Source organism: Diospyros lotus, chromosome 12 (assembly GCF_014633365.1).
Source record: "Diospyros lotus cultivar Yz01 chromosome 12, ASM1463336v1, whole genome shotgun sequence".
In the NCBI taxonomy this organism is placed as follows: Eukaryota; Viridiplantae; Streptophyta; class Magnoliopsida; order Ericales; family Ebenaceae; genus Diospyros; species Diospyros lotus.
This window is the reverse complement of record NC_068349.1, coordinates 12,701,732-12,711,571: the sequence shown is the minus strand read 5'-3', so window position 1 is coordinate 12,711,571 and position 9,840 is coordinate 12,701,732.

The following is a 9,840-nucleotide window of genomic DNA, read 5'->3' as shown; positions in this document are numbered from 1 at the left end:
CTCACCACATCCTCTCATCCACAAACTTGATCTTCAGATTAATTTTGTTATTACGATTGGTTCGGCGTGTATGAGTCATGTGAAGGGTTTGGCTCTCGAGTGTTTTTGGTCTCTCTCTACATGCAAGAATACATGTGTGGACTTGGTCCACCAGCTAGGATTATAGTCTAGTAAATGAGGACATGACATGTGGCAAATGTCCGAAAATACATCAACTATGGTTTTCTCTTGGACTGAAGCTTGTACTTGGACTGCATTGTCATGGTTAATGAATTTGTACTTGAACTGCAGCAACGGGAAGCCTGCACTTATTCTTGGACTACACAAATCAGAGAAATACAAAAGTTTCAAGCTTGCTGCACTAGGAAACCGTCGACGATTACTGCACGAATTAGAGAAATACGAAAGTTTCAAACTGGGTCCAACGGGAAGCCGTCGACAATCACTGCTGCAACGGGAAGCTGTCGACGATCACTGCTGCGAGCCAGAAGGTGCTGTCGACGACCAATCATCTTCCTCCGAACCCTCACCGTCCGAGAACAGTAGTCTCCTGCCGAATCCCGTTTGCGACTGGTACCTATTCTGAACAGCACCGTCCGAATTCATTTAGGTTTGATGATTTCATGGTTAATATAGCATTCCTTGTAGATAAATATATTTTTTTGGCTTCCTCAACTATTCTATTTTCAAGATTGCATGGCTGGCGGTTACAGTTGGATTGAAGGAGAAGACTTGTTCATCAAAAATAAACATGTTGTGCATCTGTTATTGAAGTTTTTCAATTTGACAAAAAAAAAATGATGGTTTGGATATCAACAAACTACTCGGATTCTTAAAAGTGACTACTTGTGATGATCTTACTAATTCATGAAATAATGAAAATAGTTAGATGTTAGCTTGTTATGCATAAGCTAGATTGTCATTTTTAATCACATTTTGTGCTTACTTTCAAAGAATTTATTGTTATAAACGTATAATAATGACACCACAACCCAAGAAGGGAGAATAAATTAGATGTTTGGAAAATTTAAACCTTTTTTGGGAGGTTTTGAAAAATAAATAAGAAAACAATGAAGTACAACAAAAATAAATTCAAGTCGAACATTAAAAATGCAATCCCGATAGGCCCTCTAGCATAAACCTCTAGGAAATACAAATCTCTTACTTATACACAAGTAGACCCTCTAACTTAAACAACTAAGAATTACAACCTCCTACCAACACCCGGTAGACTCTCTAACTTACAAGGTAGGAAATACAAAAAATGTATAGAAAAAGAGTTTAAGAGATGAATATCTTAGTTACAAGATCTCTCAATAATAAACACAAGACTTGAACAAAATGATATAAATGATAATCAAAGACTTTTGAGAGAAAAATAAAAGTACAAATATAATGGAGAAATAAAAATATAAATGTCAATTCAAATGAATTTATTCTTGCATCTAGATTGTCTTAAGAGCATCCTTGAATGGTATTTATAGGCATCCTAAGAGATTTAAAAAAAACTAGCCATTTTTATAGTCGTACTATTCACAAAAGTCAGATTACTATTCACAACAGTTGAATCACTATTCACAACGGTCTGATTATTGTTCACTGTTCATTGTTCACTATTCACTATAGCAATGGTAAAAAAATCTTTAAAATTTTTTTTTTTTTTTGCACATTTTAACCAAATAAAACATAATATTCCAAATGCCATAAAAAAATTATTACAAGATTTTTGGCATTGGATTGCATGATGAAATTGATTTTCATTTTGATGCTTAATAGAACATATAAAGGTAATTTGGAGCACCAAATTAATAACTATTAACAAAATAATATCATCATCAAAATATAATTGCTTTTCATCATCAAAACCGTATCAAATGCAAAACATTAATATAACAATTGGTATTAGAGCAAGATGCCCAAATTTTTCAAAGGTTTAATAACCTAGGGATAAAGATCCATAAATGGCACACATTTATTGTTCATCCCAATCTGAGAGTCAAAGCACCACTCGTCCACCTTTCTTTAATGGTTCTAACTATGGTTATTAGAAGAAACTGATGTCTTGTTTTTTTATGTAGAACACAATCATTTTGTAGTCCATCAAAAAGGAAGTTAAGCTTCCAGATATGGAGAAAATGAAGGGTTGGATGGAAGATGACAAGTGAAATGTGGAGATAAATGCAAAAGCCATAAATATTTTATTCTATGCTCTATGTCTCGAGGAGTTCAACCGAGTATCCACATGCTTAACAACCAAGAGATTTGGGACAAATTGGAAATCACTCATGAAGGTACTAGTCAAGTCAATGAAACAAAGGTAAATTTACTAATTTATGAGTATGAAATCTTGGGAGCCAATTCAGGATATGTTTACCAGGTTTAATTATATTGTCACTTGTTTAGAGGCTCTAGGAAAAACTTTTTCAAATGGGGAGAAAGTTAGAAAAATTCTTAGGAGTCTTCCCCAAGAATGGGATCCAAAAGTAATAGCCATTCAAGAGACTAAAGATCTAGATAGCTTATCTATTCATCATGACTCATGAGATCATGATGAATAGAGAAGATAATGAGGAAAAAAGAGATAAGAATTTTCTTTTCAAAGTTTCGCATTCTACTAGTGAAGAAGAAGAAGAAAATAATGATTTTAAAATACTCACTAGGAAACTTAAAAGATTCATTAAAATAAAAATGTTGAAAGAATTTGAAAGAAGAAACCTAAGAAAGAAGAAAGATAAGTCTAAGGGGAAGAAATATAGAAATAATGTCATATGTTATGAATGTCAAAAATTTGGACATATCAATCCCGAATGTCCATTATTTAAGAAGAATGAGAAATATGAAAAGCAGTTCAAGAAGAAAGGAGATGATTCATCTTCAAGTGATGAATTCCAAGCAGAAGAAGTGGTCAATCTATGCCTCATGGCCAAGGAAGAAGATGAGGTAACTTTTCATTCAACTCTTTCAATTTCAAATTCTACTCTTAATAATTTCATAATGCATTTAATGATGTTAAGAGTAAATTTGAAAAAGTTAGTTTGAAAAATAATATTTTAAAGAAGAAATTAAAATCTTTAGATGAAGAAGTGAGTTCATTAAAAAAAGAAAAAAATTATTGGAATAATGAGAAAAATATTTTGAAAGATCAAAATAATGAACTTTAAGAGAAAAACTAATGTTTAAAATCATCTTTTGAAAAGGCCAACAAAGAAAAAAAAGAATTGAAAAATGTCCTTGAGACTCAAAGAAAAGATTTTAATAAGAAAAACAAAAGAACAAAGTGGCTTTGTGAAAAGAAAACAAAATTTTGCCTCACATTCTAAAATCATTTGTTATTATTGTGGTTAATGTGGGCATTCTATAAACTAATGTTTTGTAAGAAACAATCCATATAGATTTAAGTAAATTTGGATTCCTAAAGAGGAGCTCTATCTTAACAATGGTGAACCCAAAGTGGTTTGGGCACTAAAAACTTGTAGATGGTGTATTTTTGTAGATTTGCTTGACATCCAAATGGAACTCAAATTGAAATCTTTGTGAATGAATCAAGCATGAATGAAAGGGGGATGAAGAAGAGATTCAACCCCAAATGATGAATTGCCATCCAAGAGTATGAAAAATTTTATCAATTAAAATCTTGGTGGTACATTTCTATCCCTAAATTTTTTATGTTTCTGATGAAAATTTGTATTCAAAATTTCAATCATATTGATTTCTCAAATTAAGGGGGAGTTATAGTATCAAAATAATTTTAAAATCCTTGATGAGTGCATTGATTGAGGGGGGAGAATACATTTTTGATATATGTTAATAAGGGAGAGTATTAATGTTTTATCTATCCCAAATGCGTTCTTAAATGTGTTGTTGTTTTGCCCAATTCCTACCTTGTCGATCTAGTGATAAAATTATTTTTGATTTATGATAAAAATGGAGAGATTTTTTGGGTTTTTCATAGTGGTTTTGTCATCATAAAAAATGTGGAGATTGATGTTTTGCATTTGATATGGTTTTGATAATGAAAAATAATTATATTTTGATGATGAAATTATTTTGTTAATGGTTATTAACTTGGTACTCCAAATTACTTTTATATGTTCTATTAAGCACCAAAATGAATCCAATACTAAAAATCTTATAATAAAATTTTTATGGCATTTGGAATATTATGTTTTATTTGGTTAAAATGTGCAAAAATTTATTTAAAATATCTTTTACCGTTGCTACAGTGAATAGCAGTAATCAAATTATTGTGAACAGTGATTCGACCGTTGTGAATAGTAATCCAATCGTTGTGAACAATAACGGCTTATAAAAACGGCTAGTTTCTTTTGAATCTCTTAGGATGCCTATAAATACCATTCAAGTATACTCTTACGACAACTTAGAAGTAAGAATAAATTCATTTGAGCTAACCTTTATATTTTTACTTCTCCATTATACTTATGCTTTCATTTTTTTCTCAAAAGGTTTTGATTATTATTTATATCATTTTGTTCAAATATTGTGTTTATTATTGAAAAAATTTGTAACTAAGAGATTCATCTTTTAGACTCTCTTTTCTATTCTTATATTTCCTAACTTGTGAGCTAGATGACCTACCGGGTGTTGGTATGAGGTTATAATTTCTAGCGATTTAAGCTAGATGGCATACTTGTGTATAAGTAGGAGGTTTGTATTTCTAGCGGTTTATACTAGAGGGCCTACCGGGTTTAGTAAGAGGTTTAGTGGATTGATTTAAAAATCTTTAGTGAGGAGATAAAGTAGTAGATTAGGCTTAGTTTAACCAAACTACTATATATAGTTGTGTCCTTTTTGCATTTATTTTTGTTGTGCTTCATTGTTTTCTTGTTTAGTTTTCAAAACCTCCCAAAAAATTTTAAATTTTCCAAACACTCAATTCACCCGTCCCCCTCTTGGGTTGTGGTGCCATTGCTATACTTTTATAACATTTATATCTTTGTAACGTAATGATCCTGATAACTAAGATTTGCCTTAAGATCTGTGTTTAATATTAGATCTTGCATTTACAAAATTGTTGGGGCTGTATTCAAATAAATCTTAATATTGTTCTGTGTTCATGAATATTTTAGGAATGGAAAATTATTTGGAAAGTGATGAGGATGGAAAAGCTATGTGTTTGGAGAGTGAGGATGCTCCTTGTGTTAAGTTTAATGTATAAGAAACAAAGAAAGCTGAAGAAATTATTTCTAAAAAAAATCAAGACAAGAAGTTGTAATGGATGATATGCTACTAGGGAAAATTGTGAACAATGAAGAAGAGGCTTATGAATTATATTGTGATTATGGGTTTCACACAAGATTTAGTATCGAAAAAGGGAAGCAAACATACTATATTGGCACAAAAACTGAGATTTGTATTTCTCAAAATAGGGATTAAAAAATGACGAACAACCAAGCAAGGCAACTATTACAGAGTCAGATACTAGAATGGGATGTAAAGCAATGATTCCATTTATAGTTGATGAGCAATGCCAATAGAAGGTAACTCATTTTGTTCATAAGCATAATCATCAATTGGCGACACCAGAAGAAAGGCATTTGTTAAGAAGTGTGCCATCAATTTCAACTTCACAAAGCGGTGTCCTAAAATCAATGATAAATGTAGGAATTTAAACAATTGATATGTATTTATTTATGGTTGAAGAAAGCGGTGGTCAATGCATACAACTTACAAAGAAAGATGCATACAACTTTGTCGATGCAAGAAGATTGCAGTTAATTGAGGTTGGAGACTCTCAAAGCTTGGTTAATCATTTTAAGACCAAATCTCACCAAGAAATTAAGAGGGATGTATTACTGGGGTGTGCAACTTGATGATGAGGGGATGATGACAAATTTCTTTTAGCGAGATGGCTGGTCGAAAATTAATTATGAGTGTGTTGGAGATGTGGTTGTTTTTTATACCACCTATAGAACAGATAGATATAATTTGATATGTGCACCATTTGTAGGGATAAATCATCATTGGCAAATATTATACGTTTGGTTGTGCATTTCTTTTAGATGGAACTACTGCTTATTTTAAATGGTTTTTTAGTATCTTTTTGGAGTCAATGAGAAATTAATAGCCAAAAACCATAAATCACTAATCAAGATCAAGGAATGGAGAATGCTATTGAGAAGGTTTTGCCCAACAAACTCCACCGCTTATGCTTGTGGCACATCTCTAAGAATGCACCTTTTCACTTTTGGGTAGTCTCAACTCGAATCAAGATTTTCGTAAGTTGTTTCACAAATGGATGTAAGGGTGTGAGACAGAAGTGGAATTCGAGGAACCTTGGGCCAATATGATTTCAAATTACATTAATGAATGGAGAGCACAAGTAGCTTAATAACTTATATAAGATTCGACAAAAGTGGTGCACAACTCTTAACAAGGATATATTTGATGGTGGGATTAAAGCTTCTCAAAGGAGTGAGAGCACAAGCAATGTGTTGAATGGAATGGCTAATAAGACTACATCTCTCATGGAATTTGTGTTTTGTTGCATCTGAAAAACTAGTTTCAAGATGGCGTCAAAAGGAAGCTAAAGAGGACTACCATTGCCACCAAGTGCTCCTACTTGTGTAATCAAGCATAGTAATATTTTGAAGCATGCTGCCCAAGTTTATACTCACAAGATGTACAAGTTATTTGAAAAAGAGTATCTAGATGGGTGTGGTGCCTCTAACAGCTTATATAGGTTTGACTTAAGGATGCAAAGCAAGGGGTCAAGGGCGAGGCAAGTTCATCTTGATTCCTCAACAATGGAGGTGCATTACTCTTATAATAAATTTACAAGAATTGGAATTTTATGTGCTTATGCATTAGTTGTTTTCAATTTGAAGAATGCATCTAGAATTCCAAATCAATACATTTTAAAAAGATGGTCTCTAAGGATGCAAAGTCAAGGGTCAATGCATATAGCCAAAGTGAAACTTCATTAATTAAGAGACTCTAATGAGGCCGAAAGTGTTTTATTGCAATCATGCTATGCAATATGCATATGATCTTTGTCACAATGAGCCAAGGACAAGAGGAAGCAGAGCAAATTTTATGGAAGAATTTTGATAGTGCATATAATGCACTAAAGGACTTTTTAAAGAAGTTAAATTTAGAACGCCATGGTATGATGAAAGGCAATATGGGAAATGAGATTGATAAAGTTGATCAGTCTAATCAAAAAGATCAAAAAAATGGTGATATTGGATTCTCCTTGTGCTAAGCCTAAAGGAGTATCTAATTCTAAGCTAAGAGGGCATTTTGAGAAGCCTAGAAAAAAAAAAAATCATCAAATAAAGAGAGAGGAGAAACAAGTAAGAGTGAGTTATTACATTGTTCTTTGTTTTAAGTATGTTGAAATGGTACTAATTCCTTTTTTTTTTTTTTGGTTATTACAGCCCTCTCAAAATGAAAGCCAACAATGTCCTTTCCAGAAATTGGAATTTCAAATACCTCTCAAGCATTTGTAGGTTTCAATTTGCTGATAATTGTAGTTAAACTTTTATTTTTGTGTTAGTGACATAAGTTGCTTATGACTATGTGCTTCTTCTTTTTTTTAATTTGTAGACACATCCTAATGTAGGATATTTGCCTTAGCTGTCTGTCTCATCCTCTGTATGCATGTCAAGTGCCCTTGCAGGTAAAAAAAAATTATAAGTTGAATCTTGTTGTTTATATCTTAAGAAGTATATTTGTTGTATTTATTGTAGACTTTAATGCCAACCATCAATGGGAATCTTGATTTCTCAAATGTCCCTTTTACATCTATGATGCAAGGTGTTGATATTGTACAACTTCAAAATCGTAATCAGGTAGCCTTTTATTTACCAAATGTTTTCATTACATAAATTAAGTGGTCAAAATTTAAACTAACATGCATACTACATTTATATTCAAACAGGTTCATCTTATACAATGAAGCCTCTCTATGTAAAGTGGCCATAATCAGGTTTTTGCATGGAATGAAGAATTCTAGAATTTTCTGAATGCAATGACTCTTTGAATAGCTTAAGAAATGTTACATCTAAAACTAGTTTCAGAGTTCTTATGAAATTTAATGCTTCTTAGGAAAAAGATTAATTGGTAAATGTTCACTTACCTTTGCTCTTTTAATTTGGATTGCTAATTTGTTTTAGTGTATAGATATGCAAAATTAATTTGGATTGGCCAAATATATATTTTAGCTCCTGTATTTGCAAGTTTTTTTTTTATATTTAGACACTCTAATTTTTGTAATTTCAATTATACCTTTAAATTATATAATTATATAATTTTGAGTCAATTACACACCTCGCCACAGTTAATCTAGCACATGCAATGCATGCGTGCTAAAATACCAAATTTACCTCTCACGTGCATGCAAATCGACCTCTATCTTTGCCACAACTTTTGGCTAGCAATGAGGTATATACAGGCCGTCGAAGACAAAGACAAAGGCGAATGGATAGCAGACGTTAACAGCCAAAAGATGAAGCCGTCACTAGTTAGGGTAGATAGAAGACAAAGAGGTGAAGTTGTTAGTGAAGTTGCATTTTTGCCTTCTGCCTTCCCCGATCGATGATGACTTCGTCTGCCGACCATTGTTGGTTTGGGAAGAGGAAGGCAAAGAGGCGACTTCACCAACAACTTCACCTCTTTGCCTTTCGCCTTCTTCAACCAACAATGGCTTTGTTTGTCAATTGTCGATGCCTATCATCCACTTTTGCCTTCACTTGCCACCTCTCGGTGGCCTGCAATTATCTCGTCACTAGTCAAAAACGATGGTAGAGATGGTGGTGAGGAGGGGTAATTTTGGTATTAAGATCCTCAAATTGCCCCTTAAGATCAATTTGGGCTTTTCTTGCGGGACGTTGCCGATCATAAAGTGGTTGCTTTACCTCCCATGCTGAAGCAGCTTTGTTCATCGTCCATCGTTTTTAGGATACCTTAAAGCTAATTTAAGGTATATTTCTTGTAATAAAGATGTTAATATAATCATGTATATTTCGGTCTATCACTTTGAATTTATGTAAACTTATTTTAAATATTAGTTGGTATATAAAGAAAAATAATATTATTAATTTGTAAATATAATAATGAGATAATAATGTTTTAATTTTATTTCAACACATTGGATTTTTGTAAAATTTATATAGAATCTATATTGTTCTAGAAAATTAGAAACAAAAAATAATATTTTTAATTATTAAATGTCTTCTATGAAATTAATATTATTTTTCTTTAGATATCTAATTGGTATACAAATAAATAATATTGTTATTGATTGAAAGTTTTCTCAACGAAAAAAAAAATTAAATATACAGCTTTCTAATTAACTGGGCATTTCTTATTTTTCATTAAAGTTTTTCTAAATCAATCACTTGTAAAATAGGAATTAAAAACTAATAACAAAAAACTTTTGTGGGTTGGAGATGAAAAAATAATTTAATTTTTACATTTTTGAATTAATTTTTAATAGGCTTACAGTTTCAATTTTATTTTTTATTTTTTATAATTTAAATTTTCTATTTTATATTATTTTAAATTAATTTTCAATTTTTAATTTTCATAATTTAAATTTTCTATTTTTCATATAATTTTATTTTAATTTTTTAATTTAAATACAAATAAAAATCAAATAACAAAATTAAATTTTGTAATTTTTAATTTTAAACTTTTATACTCATACTTTTATATTAAAATACATAAATATATTTTATATGTTAAAAATATAGACTACAATTTTATATATTTAAAATATTAAATACACATATAATTTATATAAGGTATTTTTTATTTCCAATCATTCAAAAATATATATCTAGATAATTTTGGTGATAAAACTGTAAGATAGTGTTCACT